At 30.4% G+C, this 27,133-nt stretch overlaps 1 long non-coding RNA gene across 1 annotated transcript; it reads left to right on the top strand.

Moving 5' to 3' along the window:
- The first annotated feature begins 20,826 nt into the window (after positions 1-20,826).
- On the top strand, positions 20,827-25,083 carry LOC147401377 (uncharacterized). Its single transcript, XR_015178453.1, has 5 exons — positions 20,827-21,080; positions 22,168-24,249; positions 24,348-24,410; positions 24,491-24,874; positions 24,965-25,083. It is a non-coding gene; the product is annotated as an uncharacterized LOC147401377 (long non-coding RNA).
- Positions 25,084-27,133: the final 2,050 nt, after the last annotated feature.

Raw genomic sequence — 27,133 nt, 5'->3', positions numbered from 1 at the left:
AATATTTAATAGTAGTATTTGTACTTGTATACCAATTTACATAAGTGCTTGCAAAAAAAGGACTTGGGAAATCCTCAATCATATAGGTGTGGTTGAATCATTGATGGCACTAAAGAACAATGTGTCCCGTACACAAAGCAGAATTGGCAATGCACATGTCCAAACTTTAGAGCCTAGAGTTGGAGAGGAGTCAAAAATACCCGAGGAATGTAGCTATGATCGATGATGAACATAACCTTAGTAATAATCTCCATGATATTGGAAATCACAACCTGTAGAATTCAGGACTGGGAATGATAATCTCAAAATTTTGCTTCAAAGATTTGGAAAGTGAGTGTGGGACTTGAGAACCATCAAAATAGTCAAAAAAATTGGTTAACTATTAAGATTAAAGACTAAGGGGGCGTTTGGATTGACTACTCCAAGTATTTCTAGCTTGTGTGGGGAGTCAGAAGCATTTTCACATGCGATTGGATACTGAGTGCTCTTGGAGAGAGTACTTCACAAGGAGTCAAAATCACATATCCGTGGGAGTACCAATGAAGGTGTTTCTCAAAACTATACTTGCGGGGAGCACTATTTTAATGTGAATTTAGTTGACTAAAAGACAAGTATGGCCTAAAACTCACACATGAGAAAGTGAAATCTAAGAGAACATGAGCCAACATTGGAGAAGTTACCATGAGTTCATAGTTTCTTGGGGAGGAAGAACTAGTGGCATAGTGTTGTGGCAACCATGATGAAAAGAGAAGAATATGAAGAAAATAATAAAGTAAAATAAATAAAAATAGAGAGCTCCTATTGGCACTTCAATTTTTATTTACTACATCCCAATTTCTTAAATTATTTATCACACCCAATTAAAGATTAAAATACATTCAAACATTATAAAAGTTTGACTCAAAATTATAAAACTCATTCAAATAATTTTAGGTATAATGATTAGGTTCATCTAGAATCTTAAACCATAAGAAAAAGGAAATTTAAGAAAAAAAATGAGAGAGATTATATTGACACTCCAACTTTTACTTATTTTTAATCATTCATTTATTTTCTTTATTTTTAATTGAGATCTAATAAATAAAAATTAAGGTATCAATAAGAATTCTCGAACAATAATTACTTAGAACTCTAGTACCATGATGAGAATATGACCCTCTATATATTTTATTGATTTTTTATCTTTTTCAAATAGAGAATTCAATTACCCAGAAAGACATTCAAATAGTCAAGTAAGAAATTAAATTTAAGAAATTATTTGAACTCCAAATAATTTAGATTGAGTATCTTATTTGGTACATCTCTCTCATGGTACGAACCATCTGTCATTTCATGGTACAAGAGATTGGAGAATCAAAAAGTCTTTTCGGTCATTTAATGAACTTGACCAAGAAATATAATAGTACATCTACTCTGGAGTGGACTAAGAAATTATACAACTTTTGTACTTCCATGAATATGGCAATGGTACAACTAGGCAGATTTACCCGACAGACCCAACTATTGCATTTTTATCATAAAATCTGCCTTTGGAGTTCTAACAACTCCAAAGGAATCTGACTTTCTTAAGTTTGTTACTCAATAGACCTTACTCTATCATGCTTGTTATCCAATAAAGTTTGTTACAAACGAGGATGTTAATTTCTTACTCAACAAATCTTAGACTGCATCTAACTACATTAATTTTTGACAAAGAAACTCATGATATGACACCACAGAGCTATATTGGAAAAAATTCTAAGAAATAAATAAATAAATAAAATTCTAAAACAAAGATTAATTTTAATCATTGTATTTTAGTCTTAAAGTTAGGAGTTCGATAACCCTCCATTTTCAACAATTTTGATCAAGTTGAAATAGTATTTCTCATTTGATGATCAATATGGGCCCAAAAATCCTTAGTAAGTTTTGAAATCTTACAAAATTAGTTACGATAGTCTAATTCATAAAGTAAGGTTTGTCACTCTCACAAATTTGATAAAGTAAGGGAGTTTTTATAATAAAATTGCAATAGGTAAGTCTACTTAGAAAAATCTCTCATTCAAATCTATGATGTTAATTTGTTGAGACCTGATAAAATGACTTGCTAGTAGGTATAGTCAATTGAATCATTGACGTGGACAAGTTTGGAAACCACATAACTTTTTGCCTTGGGATACACTTTTTTATGAGGAAATGTAATCGTGGATATCGACACGTACAAATCTACGATTCCAAACTTGTCACGTTAGTGAGTCGATTGAGTATATCACCTGGCGAGTCATTTTATCACGACTCTAATTTATTACTTAACATAGTTTGGAGTGGATTGTCATAGGATTATAAATGACAAAATTCACAAGACTATAAAAGACAAAATTCTAAGAATTTTGAAAAAAAATTGAAAAATAAAAATTATTTTTCCATAGTCATCAATTTTCAACACCTAAGATTAAATTCAAAAAGGGTTTCTTTTTTTGAATCTGAGTTTTTCCATGAAACCTAGGAGGCTTGCGTTGTTGGATTGTTAATTTGACAATCCATGTGGGCCCAACAACCCTTAGTAAGGTTTGTTTAAGTAACCAATTTGATAAAGTAATGGAGTTTTTATAATAAAATTGCAATAGATAGGCCAGTCCGGTAAATCTATCTTAAAAATATTTTAGAAAAATGGAGAAGTGTACTATGAAGCACGAACATGTAAATAATTAAAGAAGATATCGAAGAAGTGATATTTACTTGGTAGACCTATCTGTAGCAATTTTATTAAAAAAAAAAAAAAAAAACTCCATTACTTAGTCAAGTTTGTTACTCTGGCAAACGTTACTTTATGAATCAGACTATCATGATTAATTTTGTAAGATTTCAAAACTTACTAAGGGTTTTTGGGCCCATATTGACCATCAAATGAGAAATCCAACACGACAGCCTTTTATGTTTCATGGAAGAACTCAGATTAAAAAAAAAAAAAGTTTGAACTTTGATCGAAATAGTTGAAAATGGAGGGCTATCAAACTTCCAAATTTAAAATTAAAATTCAACAGTTAAAATTAATCATTTTTTAGAATAGTTTTTTTGAAATTTCTTATAATTGTTTCCTCTATAACTTTGTGGCATAGATTATCTTTTTGCATGCCAAAAATTGACACGCTTAGATGCACTCTAAGATTTGTTGAGTAACAAATTAACATCCTCACTTTGTAACAAACATAATAGAGTAAGGTCTGTTCAGTAACAATTTTGATGAAGTAAGTTTCCATTGGAATTTTCAGAACTCTAAGGGGGATTTTGTAATAAATTGCAAAAGTTGGGTCTGCCACGTAAATCTCTCTATTTGAATTTTATGACGTGCATCTCTAATCTAGGGTTTGATCAGTAAGAAACTTGATAAAGTGAGGTTCCCTTGGAGTTGTCAGAACTCCAAAAGAGTTTTTTAAATAAAAATACAACAATTGTAAATCTCTTTTGAAGATGGGAGATATTTGTAGTACTGATAGGATCTTTTGATGGTTTTGTAACACTTCATATAGCTTTTATGTGACTGAAAGAGGTTCCAGTTGCACGTGGTAAGACGTCCTTTGAAGGACAGTTTTTTTTTTTTAAAGCAAAATCATGTCTTCATCTTCTACTTAATAAAACATTGGGAAAATCACTTATAAGAACCCTAACAGAGGGATTTCTTTCTAAATAATTCATAAATTTTGGATGTTAGTTTGATAATCTATTTAATAAACTTTTTATTTTTTAAATATGGCCACTCATTATTCTCTACCTTAGTTATGGATTGGGATACATTGACTCCTAAGAATGACTTATGGATCTCAACCTTACTTATTGATTGTGATACATTGACTTCTAAGAATGATTTATGGAAAACAAAAAATACATGATCTTAACCTTTAAATATAAAATCCAATCGTTGAGATTTATGAGTATCTTGAAAACATAAATCTCAGAGATACTTATCCCAAATATAAATCTCAATCATTGAATTTTGCATTTCAAAAGTTGGGATTATGTATTTTTTTCACGAGTTATTTTTAAAAGTCAAGAGATTCCGACCCTATATTTATTGTTGAACTCATCAATTTTTATTGTTAAATTTGACATTTTTTATTGTTGAATCTAATAGGTTTTAAAAAATATCGAACTCGACATTGATATAATTCACTTATTTTTGTTTTTCGACTAAAATATATGGGAAAAGAAAAAAAAAATAAAAAAATAAAAAAACTTTACACAATGACATGTTTAGATGATTTTAAATCAAAAGAACCATCCTTGATCAATTTTCATCCTTAAAATAAAGTAAAAATTGAAAAAGCTCCTAATTTTTTAGGGGATTTAGTATTTAAGACTCTTAACTTTCACAACTCCTCGACTCCCAACTCTTTTAAATTGACATTTTACCTTTATTTTATGCCACATCAGCAAACGTTTATATAATTGACACAATCCTCACAATATCATTAATTATTACTTCTACTTTTTTACATTTTACTTTCTATCTACCCTGTGATATCAAACTTGACTTTTGTAATCCATCTTAAACAAAGGTTAAGTTAAGCTTTTTTTTATTATTTATTATTATTACCAAAACCTCCCTATAGTCATCGGAAATATTACGGTTTTCATCGCCAGAGCCAAATATTAATTGTCTAATAGGTATTCTCATGTTTTCGTGGTCTAAATCTTAACGAAATCAAATAACATTCATGATTAAAGCATAAATATAAATTTAGACTATTTTAACATCATTTTTGTACAAATTTTTTTTTTAAATATAGATCATTACAATAGTATAATTTGGTTTCATATCAGTTTTCTACAGTATAATAGCGCATACCTATAATATTATAGCACACATCTACGGTATTATAGCTAGCACGTATCTACAATATTACGACAAATAGCTACAGTAGTGCAATAGTCACTATTATAATATGAAAATTGCTTAAATTACAATAACAATTTATAATATTACTTGAAATTGGTATTGAAATTTAAGACATATCATAAAATAAATATATAAATATCAACCTAACTTAGAAATATGGGCTTAGATCAACAACTCAATCGATTGACTCACTGCAACCTTAACTTTGAGGTCATGTAATAACTTGTTTTTTTTAGAACAGTGTATGTTTAAATTGAGGCTTCAAGTGCATGTATCGAAAATATAAAAATGATAAGGATAATAGTTACAAAAATATTTTAACTGAAGATCAAAGTCAAGGTTTCAAGCTTGAGAAAGAAAGAGAGGGCATTTTGGTCATCTTATCAGTTTTTCATTAAAACTATTAGAAAATAAAATGAAAAAAATGTAAAAGGATTTTTAGAATGAGGGTTGAAGATAGGGGTGCTATGTCTTTTAATGTTAGTATAACATGGGGTACCAAGGTCAAGGAGATGTCACCATTTTAAAAACTTAAAGAATGTGTTTCAAGAAATTGAGAGAGAGGGAGAGAGATGGTTGCTCGTTTGGGGATTGAATTCAATGTGGCTGTTTCCAAAACATAACCAATTATAAGAAGGGTCGAAGAGAAAGTAAAGGATCTAAGCATGATTTGGGTTTAGTCATCGAAAAGGTGAAAAAAATGTAAGTGATCTTCCATCATAAATGAGTTTGGTTTTTTTTATTTAGGTTTTATGTTTTAATTTGGATTTAGTAACTATTAATTTCATTTTGGAGTTTAATTCAGTGTGAAATATGTTAACAACATGGATAATCTTGATGGATATTCAGGTTTAATTGATATATTGACGACATTTTTAAGAAGAATTTGACTTAATGAATAAATAAACTTTTGGTGAAATTATTCGACTCCTATGTATTTATATGATGTTCATGACCTCTATAAATAAGATTTTTTCTTGAAATTTTTGTCATAGGTTTCTAATATACTTGAAAAGTTGTAAGATTTTTTTACGAATTATCTCGGTCATTTGGTATTTTAAATATATTTATCATTGATAAAAATTTATGATTATTTTCTGTATTGAAATATTGCATTGCTAATTTCCAATCAAAGTCGCACCTATTTCAATTCATATTTTGAAAGAGTGTAAAACATAAAGATTGTGGAGTTTTCTATCTATTTTTACTCCATTTTAGTTTTATTTAAAGATTTGATAAAATGAAATTAATATCAGGAATCACAATAGGTAAAATTTTTTAATTAAAACTTATAATTTGATGCATTCTCTTTGAAAATACTATATATTAAATTATTTATTTATTAATTTCAAAATCCATAATTTTTTTTAAAAACTTTTGAATATAAATTATGAGATTATTTGATTTGAATCTATAACGAATTTTTAAAAAATCATATAAATTAGAGTTTTATGAGTTCGTTGAATGTCGGTAGATTAGAAAAAATATATTTTATAATTTTGGAGATATTTAATATGTTTAGTCATGAACATATTTTTAAAATATTAATAGGTTTCTTAAATTCAGTTAGTTGTATCAATTATGTTAGGCTTTCTTTAATTTTTGAGTTTTAGTCAAGTTTGTCCGTCTATATTTTTTAATTCCGATACAATAAATGAGTCTTCTGATTATCATGCACATAATAATCAGTTCAACATAAAATCTAATATGAAGAATGGCTCAGAGTTTACTAATCGTTTACTTGTCCTTTTTCAAGCAACGCACAACCTTCTTTTCTCATTCATTCTCATCTTTCGACCTTATACACATCACAGCAAAACCAATCCATCCCCTCTATTATCTTAAACATCCCAACACCTAGCTATTATAAACATTTTTTTGTTACTTCCTCATTTCTCAACGTTTTCTCTTTCTATTAATAACAACAACTCCCCTCTTGTGTTCTTCCTTTAGTCAACAACAACGACATCATCATTGTTTTGTTCTATCTCTCTTGAATATAATAGCATAATGACATCTCCTTCTTTTTTTTCTTCTCTTTTTCTCTCTTATACACAATGGCAGCATCAGTTTCATTTCTTTTCCTTTACTATTAAACACAGAATAGTAGCACTATCATCTTCGATATCTCCTTCTATTAAGTACCAAATAACAACAACGTCAACTCGGATTTTTTACTTCCTTGGAACATTCAAACAGCAACAACATCGACTCTATCTGTAGTTACTATAGTACTCACAAGTCTTTCGGGCTGTATCTGAATAAATAATACCCGGCTGCCATTTTTTCCTAGAGATGGGGGATTTTTCAAATTTGGAAATTTAGTATGCATTGTTGTTTCAGCCATTTCCAATGTAGTGAATGCGCTAATATGGAATTCTTCAAAGTTGAAAATCTTACATGCATTACTATTTTGTTAACTTCTAGTTCGGTAATTTTTCATATATTCATAAATTTCTAATTTAAAAATCTTCAAATTTCTAATTTAGAAACTTCATAAGTTGCCAATTTAGCAGTTTTCACATTTATGGTTTTCAAATTTGGAAAATTTCCATAATTCCTATTTTTCTGATTTGGAAAATATTTACATACGTTGATTTTCATGAATTTTAGAATATAGGATATAATTATGGTCTTTTCACAGTATTCCTTTTTTGCGTGGAATTCGATGGATCATTTAGACATGTGGGAGGATTTTAGCCATAAGATTCATTTAGCAAATCCAGTATAAAATTGATGATGATTGGACTTTAGTTCGACTTTAGTCTTTGTTCGTTAACCATAAGATAATTTTGGATCATAATAGAGATTGATCATCTCAATCAAGTGGGTTCAGTGCCTAACACCTTCCGAAACTCATAATCTAACCTTTCACCAATTTTTCTTATTCGTTGACCGATCCAAATCAATTTTGCAGTTATTTTTGGTTCATGGACCTAAATTAGGTGGTGATTCCCAATTTTCAAAAAATCCTCATTTACTAACCAAACTCTTCTTCACTACTTAATGAAAAAGGATTGAAGTGATTTTAGTGGCTCCATTAGAGATTTTAGGGTCAAACTTGACTCGATCCAAGACTGTCCCTAGGTTGACTTATAACTAGAGTCAACCCAGTTGACTCAAAGAGACTTTTAGATTAGGTTAGATTTTGCCTTTTCTTTTATGAGTATGTGATTGGATGTGATGGATTGTTTATTTTTCTTAATTGGTTTGACGATTAGACTATGTGGCTTGTATGGTGGGTTATTTATAAAAATGCTCGGGGCGCACTTTATCCTTTCGCACACACTTACGAGTATATATACTCATATTTGCATCATGACATGTCTTTATAAATTCAGTACTTGGATCCAAGCTAACCTGGTCATTCGGGACATGGGTGATAACCATGAACGCTACAACTTCAGTACAGTATCTTCAGGTATATCAAATTAAAACACCGCGTATTTCTTGATCAAGTGAAACTTAAATAATATATCGATATTTCAGGTTGAAATAACCTAAGCTTTATGCCAACCTAGCCTTAATCATATAGTGAGTTTAAAAATATGAACTTAAGTGCAATCCCATTAAGCTACGACTCGAATCGACCATAAGTGCTTATGGGTTACTTTATTTAATCCAACCAACATGTAAATGGATGGATCGGTTCAGACCACTCATATTGATCCTGCAAAACTGGTCTGACCAAAAAAACTCAACTAGTAAAAAATTCTAATCATTGTTAATTATTTAAATCAGTTGGCCCAATTTGCAAATGGATCTAACTGGCCAATATTAAACCGGTTGGTGTAGACACCCCATTTTTGCATCCGCCTGATTAATCAAGTCGTCAACCCGATCGCAAAGGTTCCCAATGATGGATGTCTATTCCAATGCTTTATTTTGTTACCAGATATGTTTCAGAAATCCGGATAAGGTATCTCGAACTGACAAAACTTAGAAACCACGCTACGCTAGGAAAATATGACCCCAGAAACATAGAAATCATCATCTTGCAAACCAAAAAGAAGCTTCACGATAAAAATCACTAAAAATGATTAAATTACCAAAATACCCCTAACATCAAAACAGCCCTAGAGCCTGCATTACACTTAGGAAAACCCACTTAAACACATAAAACAACAAATCGAAACCAAGTAAACCACTTCGCCAATTTTCACAAAACTTGACAAAATTACTAAAATACCCCACATAAAGTTCACGACCATTTCATACAAAAAAAACTTCATAAATGACAAAAACCAACATTCCCATTGAATTCCTTACGAAAAACTGATTCCAAAACATCTTGGAACATTGAAAAACGACTTAAAACGTAAAAAATCCTCTCTGAGGGCAAAATGGTAATTTCATAATTTTAATAATTAAAATTTTTGAAATTAATAAATAAATCATTAAATAATGTAAAGTGAAACATTAATAAAATTAATTATAAAATTTAAACCAAAAAATTGATCAATCAGGCTTTCAAGAAAAATTGTTGATGGTTCGCAAGATATTTCTTTAATGACCCCTCCATTTGGGGGTCCAAAGAGTCAAAGATATAATAGAGGGGGGTTCTCCAAAAATTTAAAGTCAATCAAGCAAGACTAAAGTCAAGATATTAAAGTCAATCAAATAAGACTAAAGTCAATTAAGTAAGACTAAAGTCAAGTATTAAAGTCAATCTCATAAGACTAAAGTCAAAACCCTAAATCAAAACCCTAATCTAAACTAATCAAGTCAATCTCATAAGACTAAAGTCAAAACCCTAAATCAAAACCCTAATCTAAACTAATCAAGTCAATCTCATAAGACTAAAGTCAAAACCCTAAAGACTAAGTCCATCTCATGAGACCAAAGTCTAAACCCTAATTAAAACTCTAAAAGAAACCCTAATCAAACCCTAATGCTTCTAAAAACTTTATAAATAGGAGCCTCCACACCCTATTTTCGTATCAAATCATAAAACCTAGAGAAGTAGGTCTAGAAGCTCCCCTAGCCCCCCATAAACCTTAGTTTTGGAGCCCCAACTCCTTACCTAACATCCCTCCTTCAATTTTAGTCTAGAAAACACCTAAAATCCCTCCAAAAACACCCCCAAATCCGCAACAAACTTGAAGAGTTCAGATCCAAAAACAAGGAGATACCTTGATCTAGGAGATCCGAAGTCAAATCCGGAGACAGAACGAAGCAAGGGAGTACAGTACAAGGAGCTCTTTTTTGTCAGATCTGAGGGAACAAAATCCTTACTATCGGAAAGGTATGTAATTTTTTATTTTTATCTAGATTTTTAGCAATGTGATATATTTGGGAAGTTAGTAGAGACCGGCTTTGGCCGGGCGGGATTGGTGCCTAACACTTTCCAACCCCGTAACATGATCCCCGAATTTAGATTTTTTGTGGTAGATTAGTTCTTTTTATCCATGTTAGAGTCAGTTTGGTTCCTAGACCACAATAACTAGGTGGCGACTCCCAAACCTCAAGAGTCAAAAGCGGATCCGCGCACCCCGCTGATCGAGGGCGCTTTCAGTTGGACCAATTGACTTTAAGTTCAAAGATTCGACCTAATTCGTAACAAGAAGATAAGACCCTATGGTCAAACTAATTTGTATGACCAAAGGTTCAACCCCAACCAGGGGTAGACCCATGACTAACCTTTCTAATTTTTGTGGCGATTATGGACTTATAATGCATTTGGACTCAATGAGTGCCACCAGACTTCTGCTAATTTATATTAAATTTTTAATCATGTGGTTAATAGTCAAATCTTAGAAAGCAATGGTTAATACTATTTCATTTCAATTAGGTAAAAATTGCTCCTAGACATTCTAAACCCCCGTCTGTGCCACTTTGGGTTCGTAAAAAAAATTGTCCCACCAGAGTACCATCATCAAGTCCATGTAATTTACCCTTGTACCATAGTATTATGTTCGTCCAGTTATAAGGACCACCCCGCTTTGTAAATAAGTGTCCTTGTGTTTCTTTTTATTTTCAGTTTAGTTTTTGTTATTCTTTAAATTCAGTTAGTCATATCCGTTACGTTAGGTTTTCTTTAAATTTCAAGTTTTAGTCAAGTTTGTCAGTCTATGTTTTTTAATTCCAATAAAATAAATGAGTCTTTTGCTTATCATGCGCATAATAATAAGTTGGATATAAAATCTAACATGAAGAATGACTCAAAGCTTACTAATCGATTTGATAAATATGAGAATTAAAGAGGATACTCAGGAAGTGTAAATAGGTACTACATTATCTTTAAGGAAACATGAGAAAACGATAAACTTACTCAAGAAATTCAGTAGTGTTCTCACATGTTCTTATGAGAATATGTTAGTTATAAGCACTATGTTACTTTTCATCAGAACAGATTGCATCAAAATATATCAAGATATAAAGTCAAGGGTGATTTTCAAAATCAAAGATTATTGGTAAAAAATGATGTAGTTAAAACCATCGACAAAGATGTTAAAGTTTACAAAGATGATCCATCATGTTTTTCACTCGAGAAAGGAAATTTTTTATTTGTAAAAGAATAAAAGATTTTCTTGAAGTTTTAGAAGACGTTGAACAGTCAAACACAAATAACTCAATCACACTCAAATTTTCAAAAGAAGACTAAAGACTATTTATTCTCAAAAGAAGACCTTACTCGGCAGAGCAATCAAGATATCGAGTTCCCAGAATTTGGACCAAATCGAGTAGTATTTTATTGAAGGAGGCATTCTTTAGTCGAACAATTTTCCTATATTACCAAGAAAAAGATAATCTTCTTTAGCCCTTCGCAATCTTTAAAAAAATCAATAGTCTCTTTTTTCTAAACCATACCGACCAACCTTGTGGAGGGAAGCCTTATTATAAACTAGGTTTTGACCTGATCTTAAAAGAGAAAAGAAAATTTTGGGATACGTAAGCAACACGAGAAATTACTTCAGGCCCAATCACGCAAAAATACATTCTCTTAATGAAAATATCATCCAAAAGAAAATTTTCTTATTGAAAGGTTAAAAAAATGTCAAACTAAGGGGCACCAGAAAAATAGAAGAGTTAAAAGAATTGATAGCAAATAAAAGAACGTTAAACTAGGAGTATTAAAAAAAGATAGACTCAAAATAATTAACAGGAAAAAAAAAGAATATCAAACTAGGGGTATTTTGGAAAGTCGAACCTTATACTTTTTATTTCTAAATCCTGCCCTAAGCCCACCTATTAAGTACTCCTGAATGCTAATTGACTTGGTTAAAGTGCAGGAAATAAAAAAGTTGTCGAGTATAATATTCTAGATCGTCATGAAGAAATAGAAACCTGCTAAGTTGAAAACTTGAAATAGAGACTCAGGCAAAAGTTATGGCATAACCATAAATAAAAAAAAGAGCTTGCTATGTTGAAAACCTGAAAATGTGATTTAGTAAAAGTCAAGGCATCCCTAGAAAAAAAAAACAAAGTCCGCTAGATTAAAAACTTGAAAAGACGATTAAGACAAAAATTAGGACACAAAAAAATGGAAATGAAAGATATCACCGAGAAAAAAAATTATGAAGGAAGTTTACGTAGAAACTAGGAAATGAAGAAAATTATTCAAGCCACACCATTCGTTTTTTACCCAAGAACTTACATCCAACGAAGACAATGTTGAAGTCGATGAAACTCGAAAGTCATTTTAAACATGTCGGATCTTTAAGAGTAAGTTTATTTGTCCAAGTGTTCGCTAAAGGAAAATATAGAACCATCGACAACTATGAAGAGAAAAATCTTCTATTTTAATAATTATCAAGATTTTAGGACTAGTTCAAGCATTTCTCGAAAGAAATTCGAAAAAAATAACCAATTGCTTATCACACGTATGATAATCTTAAGAGTCTTTAAAATATAAATGAATGTTGGTTCTTTTGTCTGTCATTTATCAAAGTCTATAGTTTCTCATCCATGCTTCCAAGTGCAATCCATTCTATCAATTTCATATTTAAATTTTAGTTAGAAGCGAACCTTGAAACTAGGGGTATTTTTTAGAGTCATTGTTATTCAAAAGTTTTCTTTCTTAATTACATGATCAAAAATGAAAATCTTAATAAAAAATCTAAAAGTCTGGTGGAACCCAATGTTATTAAGATTCTAAATGCATGATAAGTCAATAAAGGTCCAATCTATCAATTTTTGAGCTCGATAATACAGAGGCTCTAAAATTAACCCGAGCCGAAAAAGCGTAGCTCCAATAAGTTTGAGTCCGAGAAATGAGACTTAAACTTTTTGAATAAGGATTTTTAGGTTTTTACAAACATCAACCCGATAAGTGTAGTTCTAATAAGTTCGAGTTTGAGAAACGAGACTCTGACTTTTCAAACTCTAAATTGTTTTAAAATAGGATTTAATGAAGCTCCTACATCACTTGATTTAGATAATACTATAACTACAACCTTGTCATAATTTTGAAAAATTCAATATTGTATGATTGTTTTCATTGCGTATGTGCATTTCAATTTAAATTATTATCGTCAACAAGAAAATATCTCTTGGACCTGACATTTTTTTAATCGATGAGAGTTTATTCTCAATGATCCAATGGAATAATCCGTAAGCATCACACCATTGCACACACGTGCACTTTTGCATAAGTTAAGGATAATTATCAAAATTCGATGATCTGATACTCTTTTTTTTAAGAATTTACGTTCGAGGACCTAACATGTTTTTAGTCTAGGGAGAGCTACCCTTAAGGATCTGGACACCTCGACAAATTGTTGAATCTCGAATCAGCCTACAAATTGCTCTATCCTAGGCTTTAGCATTAGGATGTCATACTATTTACTAAAGTAGATTGACCATCTAGTTTGCTTCCACCCTCTACCAAAAAGGGGTATTTGTAAATATCTCATTTTTTGCATTTGCCTAATTCGACAATTTGCCTTCCGATTACAATAGATTCCTAATGATGAACACAAAGAACACGAAGACTTGAGAGTACTGTCCCTGATTTCTCTTGTTTTTAGTCATTTTATCTGTCTTACTCGTTACGATTCGACATAAAAAATTACACACACCTAGGATTGCTACACTTTACACTTGATTTAGTAAGTATATACACTATGGTTCGCTACATATTTTGATAATTTAGAGACCTCGCGAGGCTAGAAAAATATGGCTTTAAGACTTAAAAATAATCACAGTGAGATTGAAAGAAACCTTAAGCTAAAATTCATAGAAGTTGTACAAATCAACAAAAATGACCGAAATGCCTCTTAATGTCCGACTTTTACCTAGAGATCTTGATCCTTAGAAAAATATAATAAAATTAAATAAATTGAAAAAAACTCTTGACTTATCAAAATTAAATTCACAATCAAATAAAAAATTCAAAGTAAAATCAACATTAGACTAAAATTAAAATTTAACCGACCAATTAAAATTCAAAATCAACTTAAAATTCAAAATTAAATTCCAAATAAAATTGAAATTCAAATCAAAGACTAATTGCCCAATTCAAATTAAAATTCCATTAGAACCCAATTAAATTCAATCAACAAATTAAAAATCAAAATCAAACTCAATTGACCAATCAAGATTAAAATAAAATCATTCAAGATTAAAAATAAAATAAAATAAAATCAATCATTTAAGGTTAAAATCAAAATTTAATCACGTTAAAAATTAGAAAAAATAATGAAAATTGACCAATCACAAATTCATCAATGAGGGACTATTAAGGTGAGTAGCGTGGGATCATCCCCCATTATTTTAATAAAAACAGGAGAAACGAAAAAAGAGAATTAAAAGGAAAAAAAAAAGAAAATCATTCATTGTGCCACGTTCCAATTTAAACAAAAAATGAAAATAGGAAGAAAAAATAGCAACTAAATTCTTTAAAAAAACCCCATCGTTTCTCTTCTTTGGGGGCTGGCCGGTTCTCTCATGTCTTTTCTCTCTCACACGGTCCTTTCTCTCTCTCTCTCTCTCTCCATCCTCCACACGTATACATTCCTCTTATTGAAAAAAAAAGAGGAAAGAAGGAAGAAGAAGAAGACAAGCCAGCAGCCCACGACCCTCTTGACGCACTACGTCTCCGTCCATCCTTCTCCACAAACCATTAACTCTCTAACCTTTTGGACGACACTACAGCAACCACGTTCCCTTTTTCTTCTCTTTCATATCCTCTTTTATGACACTACAACAGCCACGTTCCTTTCTTCTTCTCTTTCACATCCTCCCTTTGGACAATAGCACAACAACCTCTCTCCTCTCATCACCCTAAGCAACCCAACAACAGCCTGCAATTCCCTCCTTTCATCTCTTTCCAACGCCGCAACTATAGGCAACGGTTTTTCTCTCTAATCTTCTCCACAGTAGTAGCCATCATTACTTGTCCCTTCTCAAGCAACACACAGCCTTCTCTTCTCAGCCATTCTCACCTTTCGGCCTCGTACACATCACAGCAAAACCAATCCATCCCCTCTCTTATCTTAAACATCCTACAACTCTTTCTATTAATAACAACAACTCCCCTCTTGTGTTCTTCCTCTAGTCAATCATCACCGTTTTGTTCTCTCTCTCTCGAACACAGTAGCATAGCGACATCTCCTTATTTTTTTCTTCTCTTTCCTTCTCTTATACACAACGACAGCATCAGTTTCATTTTTTTTCCTTTACTGTTCAACTTAGAATAGCAGTGTTGTCATCTTCGATATCTCCTTCTATTAAGTACCAAACAACAACAACAACAACAACAACTCGGATATTTTTTGACTTTTTTGGAACGTTCAAACAATAGCAACATCGACTTTATCTGTCGTTACTATAGTACTCGCAAGTCTTTCGGGTCGTGTCTGAAGGAACAATACTCAGTTGCCATTTTGTCCTAGAGATGGTGAATTCTTCAAATTTGAAAATTTTGTATGCATTGTTGTTTCGTTTCCAATTTAATGAATGCATCAATATGGAATTCTTCAAAGTTGGAAATCTTACAGGCATTCATATTTTTTTTAACTTCTACTTTGATAATTCGTCATATATTCATAAATTTCAAATTTCAAATTTAGAAATTTCATAAGTTGTCAATTTAGCAATTTTCATATTCATGGTTTTCAAATTTGGAAAATTTTTATAATTCCCTTTTTTGTTGATTTGGAAAATATTTACACACGTGGATTTTTAGGGATTTTAGAATATGGGATATAATTATGGCCTTTTCACAATATTCTCTTTTCACTTGGAATTCGAGGAATCATTTAGATATGTGGGAGGACTTTAACCGTAAGATTCATTTAACAAATCCAATATAAAATTGATGATGATTGGACTCTAGTTTGACTTTAGTCTTTTTCCGTTGACCATAAGATAGTTTTGGATCGTAGTAGAAAACGATCATCTCAATCGGACGGGTTCGATGCCTAACACCTTCCGAAACCAGTAATTTGACTCCTTACCCACTTTTCTTATTTGTGGACTGATCCAAATCCGTTTTAGAGTTATTTTTGATTCCTAGACCTAAACTAGGTAACGATTCCCAATTCTCAAAAAAACCCCGTTTACCAATCGGATTCCTCTTTACTGTTTAGTGAAAAAGGGTTGAGGCGATTTTAAGTGCCAACGCACATAATCCTGAAATACCTGAAGTGCTGCCAAAATTCTGTAAACATACAAAAGTAAAATATATGAAACCTATAATTTGGTAATTTTAATCTCATTTCGATTCATAGAGTGGATTTATAGTTAAAGCTCCCTTTGTTCTGTAGGAGTAGACTGGAATACCTCTTGTACATTGTGTACTTGAAAGACTAGAAAAAATGATGGAGTATGGTATTTTGTAGATATTAGAATCCCATGTTATATTCAGTCTTTTTAAATTATTCTTTGATTTCCCTAATATCCAAACCTTGAAATTCAACTCAAGGAATCAAACCCTATTTCACTACTTGATCACAATCTAATGATCCAAATCAAATCAAATTCTCAACTTTTAGAAAGCAGAAAGCAATCGTCCTCAGGATGGGGTATAAGGGTGTCTAACACATTCCTCTTTTTCAACTGAACCACTTATCTCGAATATTTGAATTAAAGACTAGTTATAGAATCATAATTTTGTGTGACCATTCACACCCCTGAATTAAATGGATGGCCAAAGAATTCAAAAGCCCCAAAAGAAAGAAAAGTAGATCGCAGGCATCAGAACCCATGCATCTACATCGAGTATCTTCATCAACCAAGAGAAGTATGTTCTCGATTTATTAGAAAAGAGCAAAGTGATAGAGTGCAAACCATGTAAAATTCCATGCATGACGAATACCAAACTTGGTTGAACAAATGGAAATTTACTAGTTGATGCTACTTCATACAATAAAAAGGACACTAAGATATCTCAAAGGTACTTTATCTCAAGGAGTACACTATAAAAAAGGCTTTATCTCTTTTACTACATACACGGATGTTGATTAGGCAGGCAATTCAGTTAATAGACGATAGTACTACTAAATTTTGTATATTTTTGGGTAATAATCCTATAAATTAGGGAGCTAAGAAATAATCCACACTAGCTCGATCTTCTACAAAAGCTAAATATAAAGCTCTTGCAATCACTGAGACTGAATTTTCTTGGACTCATATGATATTGAGAGGTTTTCATATCAGCGACACCGATGATCTAGTGTGATAATATATTCGTTATTTCTCTGGCTTCTAATCCAATCTTTTATGCGAGAATTAATCGTATAGAAGTTGATTTTCACTTCATAAGAGAGGAAGTTACAAGGAATGTCCTGAATGTTTGATTCATAAGTAGGATTCATCAAGTTGCAAATGTGTTAACCAAAGGATTGTCTTATACTCGATTTTTACAACTTAAAGACAACTTAATGGTTATTGATCCTCCCATTACTTTGAAGGGGAATGTTAGAGAAGTTGGGCAACAAGATATTGACCAGTCAATACATACAATTACATCTAGCAAACCATTTAACCAATTGTAACAATATTATAATTTTTTAGTTTCTATTATAGGTTCAATTGTAACATTGCCTATAAATAGGTTTGTGTTCTCTCTTTTGAATAATGAAAGTATTTATTTCCTAGAATCTATCTTGTCTTTCAGGGAGTAGGTAAAAATTGTATTAAACTCTCATGTTTTTATATTGATTAAAAATAAATGGTTTTTATGCTTATGTAAATTTAATTAGACTTTAAAAATAAAAACTTTCTTTGTTAACACTGTATAATAGATGCCACAAGCTCAAAACCTCATTTATATATCTATACTATAAAACACAATTATAAGACCCACTTTCTTATAGTTTTGTGAGGAATGATGTCCCATCGTTGCTGGAATTATGGGGACAAACATCTCATCGAAATGGGGTTCACATTATCCATTTTATTGCCTTTCCTCGTCACCCCTTTCAACTTTATTATTTCCCCCCTTTAATAATATTCCCCTAATTTTACTAATTTATCATGCATGCCCTAATTAAATATGAAAACACGCCATTTAAAACATTAAAAAATTTCAGTTCAAGTTATTACCTCAACATTACAAAAAAAAAAAAAGTCTTGTGAACATGTTCAGTAAGGGCACACGTTAAGAAGCATTAAATACACCATGAAAACAAACATTTTGGTAATAATAAAAAAATTTGAGGGAAATTTTGATAAGAAAATTAATTCCCAAGTTGTATTTAATGCACTTTACCATGTACCCTTAGGACACATGTTAATAAAACTCTACAAACAAAAATTATAGCACATTCAAACCACTTCAATATTTGCTTACAATTAGGAATAGGCTCATATAAAATCCTAAATCTAACAAATAAAAATCTAACAAAAGAGAGTGTTTCGATTGACACCCCAACTTTTACTTATTCCCAACTGATTTTTTTTTCTTCTAATTGGGGTGTATTTAGTAAAAAATGGGGTGCAAATAGTAGGTCTCTCATACAAGATATATACAGAAAGGTTGTTGGAATCCTAAACCAAATTAACTACTTACTAAATATTTGAATCAACTGACGGGTTTTCATAATTTCATCAGAATCCCTAATTATGATCAAAATCCAACCCTCGATCAGATGAAATCCAATATTATATGATATATAAAATATATAAAAACTTCATATGTCCTCTACCTCTAAAAAGCAAATTAATTTTCTTACGTTTTATTTTTAAAAATTAATTAAATTTTTTTTTCTAACATTATTATATTAAAAAAATCTTTTTTTGATGCTCACTTTAAGCAAACACATCTCTTCAAATAATTAATTAAAAAATTAATTATTATATTTGCACTTTTTTATGTTTTCTATTTATAAATAGTACTCACAAACAAGTCTCTTCAAATAATTAGTTAAAAAATTAATTATTATATTTACAATTTTTTAACAATTATTATAGTAACAAATAATTAATTAAATATTTAATTACGTTTTATATTTAAAAAAGTAATTAAAAAATATTTTTCTAACTATTATTATATTAAAATATCTTTTTTTTATGCTCACTCTAAACAGACACGTCTCTTCAAAATGATGTAAGTAATTTTCTTATTATTTCTTTTTAATAATTAATTAAAGATTATATTTTTAACAATTATTATATTTACACCTTTTTATGTTTTCTATTTATAAAAAATAATTAAATATTAAATATTAATAAATTCTCTACCTCTAAAAAGTAAATTAATTTTCTTACGTTTTATTTTTAGAAAATTAATTAAAAAATAATTTTCTAACTATTATTATATTAAAAAAAATTTGATACTCATTTTAAGCAGATATGTCTCTTCAAATAATTAATTATTATATTTGCACTTTTTTACACGTCTCTTCAAATAATTAATTAAAAAATTAATTATTATATTTACACCTTTTTAACAATTATTATAGTAAGAAATAATTAATTAAAAAATTAACTACGTTTTATTTTAAATAAATTATTAAAAACAAATCAATATTAAAAAAAAAAATAATAATAGAAATTAATTCAAAGTAGGATTCTATTCCACTAAATTAATGCCAAATAGGACTTTAATTCTAGCTAGGATTTTATCCCATGTTTTTCTAATATTAAAAAAATTAAAAATTATGTCATATTTTAATAATTATTATTTTAAGAAATTAAAAAATATTTTTTTATTAGTACTTCAAAGAGACATGTGTCTTGCAAACTAAATAACGTAAATCCATTTTTCTTACGTTTTCTTTTCAAATAATTAGTTTAAAAATAATATTTTTAGTAATTATTATTTAAAAAAATATTTTATTATTACGCGTCATTTCAAATAATTAATTAATAAATTAATTATTATATTTGCACCTTTTTAACATTTTCTATTTTACTAAAATTAAGACACGTCTCTTCAAATAATCAATTAAAAAATTAATTACGTTTTATTTTTAAAAATCAATTAAAAATAACTTAATATTTAAAAATAAATCAATTAAAAATTAATTTTAAAAAAATAATAGAAATTAAGTCAAAGTAGGATTCTATTTTACTAAATCAATGTCAAGTAGGACTTTAACTCCAACTAGAATTTTATCCCATGATTTTCTTATATTAAAAAAACTTAAAATTACGTCATATTTTAATAATTATTTTTTTTTTAAATTAAAAAATATTTGTTTATTAGTATTTCAAAGGGACATGTCTCTTGCAAATTAAATAACGTAAATCCATTTTTATTACGTTTTCTTTTCAAATAATTAATTTAAAATTATTATTTTTTAGGGGTGCAAGTGAATTCGGTTCAAATCGAGAACCGAAGCAAACCATTGAATTTGGATTGGGTTGGTTCAGTTTACATTCAGATCGGTTCGGATTCGGGTCTAAAAAATGAAGAACCGATGACTTCGGTTCGATTCTCGGTTCAGACGGTATAAAAAACCGAACCAAACCGAAAACCGAATAAATATATATTTATAATAAAATATTAAATATATATTATATATTTGATTTTTATTTTTTAAGGTTTTTACCGAAACCTAACTTCGCTCTCTGGTTTTTCAAGTTTTCCCTCTTCCCTGTTCGGCGGCTCCCCTCTCGTTCGTCTCTTCTTGTTGCAGAGTAAGTGCGGCTGCGGGCTTAACTCCGGCGCCGGCTGTCGTTCATCCCTCCCTCACCCTGTCTCTGTCTGCCTCTCTCTCTTTGGCATTGTGTGCGTCTGTGCGACAACGCGACACTGTTGTGCTCTACATCTCAACTCCGGTCGACGACGGTGGATCACTCTCTCTCTCGTCCTGAGGTACGACTCTCTCTCTCTCTCTCCATTACCATTACTTTTGGTCAACATTGATACACTGGATGTTCTCAAGATGATAGATTTTGGATCTGATTTTGTTTTTAAAGAATCACAGATCTTGGATTATTATTCCAAGAAATAAATCAGATTATATATATATATTTGTAATTATTATCCAAGAAATCAATATTTTGATTTTAAAGCCAGATAGTTGTGCATCGGTACAAGCTTGAAACTTTTGATATTTTGTTTTGGTTATTTGAACAATTTTGAAAATTTTAATCAATTTAATCAATTTATACTAAGACCTGTACAAAATTCCAGTGTTTTGAAATTTCAAGATTTCATTTTGGTTATTTGAGTAAATTTTAAAAATCCAAAATGCTGATTTCATTTTGGTTATTTGAGTAAATTTTAAAAATCCAAAATGCTGATTTCATTTTGATTATTTGAGTAAATTTTAAAGCATTTCATTTTGGTTTCATTTTGCATCACCTTTAGAATCATGATTATTTGAACCTGGAGAACAAATACAAATTTTGTGGTATAAGATGTTTTAAAACATCAGAGATTAATTAGAGTTTTCCTTTAAATTGATTTTTTTTAAACTATATTTCTCGACATAAATTGAATTTGCAATCACAACCTAAAATAAATAGAACTCAATCCTCTTTATTAAGAACATATAAAATTGGAAGGTGATGCATTAAAGAACATATATAGATTCAATTTACATGCCAATGTATTAGAGTAATGGAGGTTAACTTGTTTAATGGGTCGAGTATTTTACCCTTTCGATGCTCTAAATTAACTTCAAAAAACCCAACAAAATATTGGGGATTTGGGGTTGATTAGGATCTATTTCGATTTCATATTTTTATAATTAGAAGGCTCAATTTGCAAAGAAAAAAATAAATGCACCTTATTTATTTATTTATTTTTGGTCGATTTACTAAAAGATACGCTCAAAATTATATCTTGAGAGCATTTAATTGGAGCATTAATTCATGTTGAATGTTTTTTTTACTTAATTATTTTAATTCTTTTTATGTATATTAGGATTTAATTGATATATTTTTATTTTTGTTAGATGTCAAATATGGGAGACAAAGACACTAGCAATGCTAATATTGAACCAGTTATTGATTCTACTCCTTCTGTTCCTTCTGTTCCTTCTGCTACTACCGGTACTATTGCTTCAAAACCTAAGGTAAACTCAACTCGCAAGAAGCCTTATAGACCAAAATCTGACGTTTGGGATCATTTTACTAAAATTAAAAATGATAATGGGGGGAAGTCAGAAAGAGGCAAATGTAATTATTGTAGTTCAGATTATGGGTGTTCGAGTGTTAATGGGACTAGTACGTTAAGGAAACATTTAACCAAATGTCCCAAGTATCCTTATCGTGATGACAAGAGGCAAAAAGTCCTATCATTCCAAACAGTAGGACACGAAGGAGATAATAGTCTTACCTCTTGAAAATTTGACCAAGAGTTATCTAGGGATGCCCTTACAAGAATGATAATCATTGATGAGTTGCCTTTTAAGTTTGTGGAGCGCGAAGGTTTTCAATATTTTTTAAGCGTGTTGCAACCTAAATTTCGTTTAGTGTCTAGCACCACTATAGCAAAAGATTGCTTACAATTGTATGCAAATGAAAATAAGAAGTTGAAATTTTTTTTGAATACTTCTGTCCATAGAGTCTCTCTTACTACGGATTTGTGGACTTCTTTACAAAACATTTCATACATTTGTTTCACTGCACATTTCATTTATAAAAAATGAAAACTACATAAAAGGATACTTAATTTTTGTGTAGTTACTAGTCATAGAGGTGAGGCAATTGGTAAATCAGTTGAGTTATGTTTGCTTCAATAGGGCATAGAGAATGTGTGTACTATCACGGTTGATAACGCAAGTTCTAACGACGTTGCAATTGGTTATTTGAAAAAAAAGTTGAACAAAAGGGGTGGTTGCATTCTAGAAGGTGAATTTTTGCATATGAGGTGTTGTGCACATATTTTGAATATGATAGTAAAAGAAGGGATTAGTGATGTGCATGATTCTATTAGTAGAATTCGTGGGGCTGTGAAATATATGAGGAGTTCTCCGTCAAGAGCTCAACAATTTAAGAAATGTGTTGACCAAGAGAGAATTACATGTAAGGGTTCTTTAGTCCTTGATGTTCCAACTAGGTGGAATTCAACATATCTTATGTTGGATACCGCTATAAAATTTCAAAAAACATTTGAACGGTTGGAAGAACAAGAACCACAATTTGAGAAAGAAGTTAGAGAAGGGCTTCCCACTGAAGGTGATTGGAATTATGCTCGAGTCTTGGCTAAGTTTTTACAAACTTTTTATGATGCCTCTAAACGAATGTCGGGTTCTCTTTATGTCACTGCTAATTCTTATTTTCATGAAGTTTGTGCCATTGAAAATACTATTTCTGATTGGTCTAAGAGTCTTGATCCTTTCTTGAGTTCTATGGCAGTGAAGATGAAGATAAATTTGATAGGTATTGGGGGAGTCTTGACAAGGTAAACAAGATGTTGTTGGTTGCTGTGGTATTAGATCCTCGTTATAAGTTGAGATATGTAAAATTTTGTTACTCAAAGGTTTATCCACTTATAAAGGTTGAGGAGTTGATTAGAACAATAAGCGGAACAATAAACCAAAATTTTCAGCATTATCAATTTCTTGACTCAACTTCAGCTGTTTCTTTAAATGATTTTACTCAAACTTTAAATGAGATGGAAGTTGATCAACTAACTGGTGAAGGTACTGTTTAAGTCAAGTCACTTCAATCTGAGTTTCTGAAGCACTTGGAAGAAGAAGAAAGTGTGGATTGCAAATCAGAAGTAGATAGATACTTAGAAGAAAGTGTTGAGAAGCAAGACATAAATTTTAATATTTTGGATTGGTGGAAAATTAATTGTTCTAAGTATCGCATACTCTCTATGGTGGCACGAAATTTGTTAGCTATTCCGATTTCCATTGTTGCTTCCGAAAGTGCTTTTAGCACTGGGGGTCGCGTATTAGATCAATTTCGTAGTTCTCTAACCCCGAAGTTGGTGGAATGTTTAATTTGTGGGCAAGATTGGTTACGTGCTTCACCAGTTCCAATTGATGTTGAAGAAATGTTAGAAGAACTTGAAGAAATTGAGTCAGGTAACTTTTAATTTTTATATGATTTTATTTTATTTGTGAAGTTCTTTAATTTCTATTTTCTATTTGATAACAATTTATTTTATTTTCTATTTTTATAGTTATTACAGATGATTCTGAGCTTCTTGATTGAATTACAAATGCCTCTTCATTTGTATTTTTAGGTAAATTGTTATTCCATAAATTATTACAATAAATATTCGACTTTATATATATAACAATAGTGTTTTTTTGTTGTTGTTAGACTTATTGATTGGAGCATGGAGGAAGATGGAGAATGATTAATTTTTTTTGTGCTTTACTTTTTTGATTATGTATGGTTTCTAATAGAACTAGGGTGTTATTGTAAGGAAAAATTGATTTATTTAGGACAAATTGTATGAATGTGTTGGTGACTTGGTGTGATATTTGGATTTTGGACATTTTAATATTTAGATTTGGATTTTGGACATTTTAATAGTTGATATACAAATTGTATGCCTTTCCTTGACTTGCAATATGAAAAATCTGACTTTCATTTAAAAACATCCCCGAAGGTGAGGAGAACATAGGATGTAAGACTCTTTGGTTCTGAATCTCTATTTGCTGATTATCTTACTCATGGGCTGGCCAACCTATTGGGTTCATGGTAATTACTTTTCTTATCATAATTTAAGAATGTTTCTACAAATATATTGGGTTCGTGGTAATTCCTTTCATAAATTCTGAGTGTATGTAGATGGTTGATACACATAAACATGCTGACATGGTGCCTCGGTTTTTCCCATCGTCTGTGTAAAGTGGTACTGCCCATGGAGGGAAGACCCTTTTCATGGCATCACGGTTGAGTGGCCAAGGTGAGATTTTAATAGAAATTTTGTATTTGTTTATCTGAGAAGTTGTTGCATTTGGTATTTTAAGATGTAGGAGAATCACGTGAGAGATTATACTATTTATTCAATGAAATTGTCCCCTACACATCCCAAAAAACATCTCATTGGTACCCATGTCATCAATCTTAATAATCTAACTAATGGACCAAAGCTTCAGAATCTACCATTTTTTTTCCTGCTTTTGGAGCTATGCTAAATTGCTTATATGTGCTTTTGGGTTTATATTTATAGTAATCATTTGTTTTATAGTTTCTTGTATTCAATAGTAATCTATCCAATCTGCTACACCCAAGGTTCTCTTAACACAAAAAGATTGGTGACATTATCTCCTCTTTATTCTTTCACATAATTCTGAGGAACTACAATTATTTCTTACCAGGAAAATGGGAAGTCAATTCTCAAAGCATCTGGAACAGGATAGATTCCTCTGCATCATCAAATGTAATGGATTCCACATCTTTTAAGATGAATCTGGAAAGTAGTCCTCAGGTAGAGACCATTGCACTGCTAAGACAAAAAAAAAAATCTAAAATAGGACACAATGTATGAATGGTGTATACTCCTTTCACTTAAACATGAGCATCAGATTTTATGTTTTATTCCTCTCTTTAAATCTGAGCAGATTTTATGCTTAATTACATCATATTTTAAATCTTTTTATTTGTATTATTAATATGTGAACTAATACACAATTATACAATGGCTGTAAACATTGACTTGAATTTATTTCCTTCTGCATCAGGAAGAACAAACCTATATAGATATGGTTTTGATCTTTCTTATGCTGCTAAGAATAATAATTCATGTTTACAACTTCATATAACTGGGTTTCTTATAGAATCTCTGTCATCCTATCTCGTATTTAGATTGACAGCATTAAATTCCATTCATGCATTGGTGAACATGGTTCAAAATTCTTTTCCCCACTTTCTTCAAGCTTTTAAGGCAACAGGGTCGCCTTTTGCTTGTATATCTAATTCCATGAATAAACCTGTACCTCTACAATTGGATTTATCCTTGCCAGCAATTCAAGATATTAGATGGAGTTTCGCACGGTTAATTTATTTATTCAACACTCAACTTGAGAGAAATGTTGCCACGTAAGTGATACATACATGCACTTCATTATGATTTGAGTGCTCAAGCAATGTACCATGTCTTTTGGCTTACATATTATGAATTTTTTTATGTGATTAAATCCTGATGTATCAATTCAGGCTACCTAGAAAAAATGTATTCAATTTAGCATCATTTTGTTTGAATAATATGATAGTTTTTTAAAGGGAAAGTTTCCTTTTTGAACTTGATATACTTGCTCTTGAAAGTGAAAATCTCAGGGCATATGGCCTTACCATACCTTCGATGAAATGGAACATAGCCATCGGCATATTAGGATCATCAATTTTTTTGACAACTCGTGGAACCGAACCGAACCAAACCGAATTAAGGTCGGTTCGGTTCTGGGTTCAATATTATGGAACCGACCTTGGTTGGTTCGGTTCTAATTTTGCTCAAAACCGAACCAACCTGAACCGAGTTGCACCCCTATTATTTTTAGTAATTATTATTTAAAATATTTTTTTATTAGTATTTCAAAGAGACATGCCTCTTGTAAATCCTCTACCTAATTACATTTTCTTTTAAAAATATTAATTTAAAATAATTTTTTAATTATTTTTTATAATTATTAATTTTCTTAGATTTTATCTTTAAAAAATTAATTAAAAAATATTTTTCTAAAAATTATTATATTAAAAAATCATTTTTTGATGCTCACAGACACGTCTCTTCAAATAATTAATTAAAAAATTAATTTAATATTAAATTTTAATAATTATTATCATAATAAATAAATAATTACAAAATTAATTAGGTTTTATTTTTAAAAAATTAATTAAAAAATAACAAGAGTTGGAGTGTTTTATTTTTGATCTCAACACTACTTAAGCATCTTCAAAACAATTTAAAAAAAAAATTTTATTTTAACAACTATTAAAATTTTTTTTTCATTCCAA

The sequence above is a fragment of the Akebia trifoliata genome, chromosome 5 (assembly GCF_017979445.1).
Source record: "Akebia trifoliata isolate Shusen 1 chromosome 5, ASM1797944v1, whole genome shotgun sequence".
Classification (NCBI taxonomy): Eukaryota; Viridiplantae; Streptophyta; class Magnoliopsida; order Ranunculales; family Lardizabalaceae; genus Akebia; species Akebia trifoliata.
The sequence above is the reverse complement of the archived record's forward strand: the minus strand, read 5'-3'. Positions and strand labels throughout refer to the sequence as shown.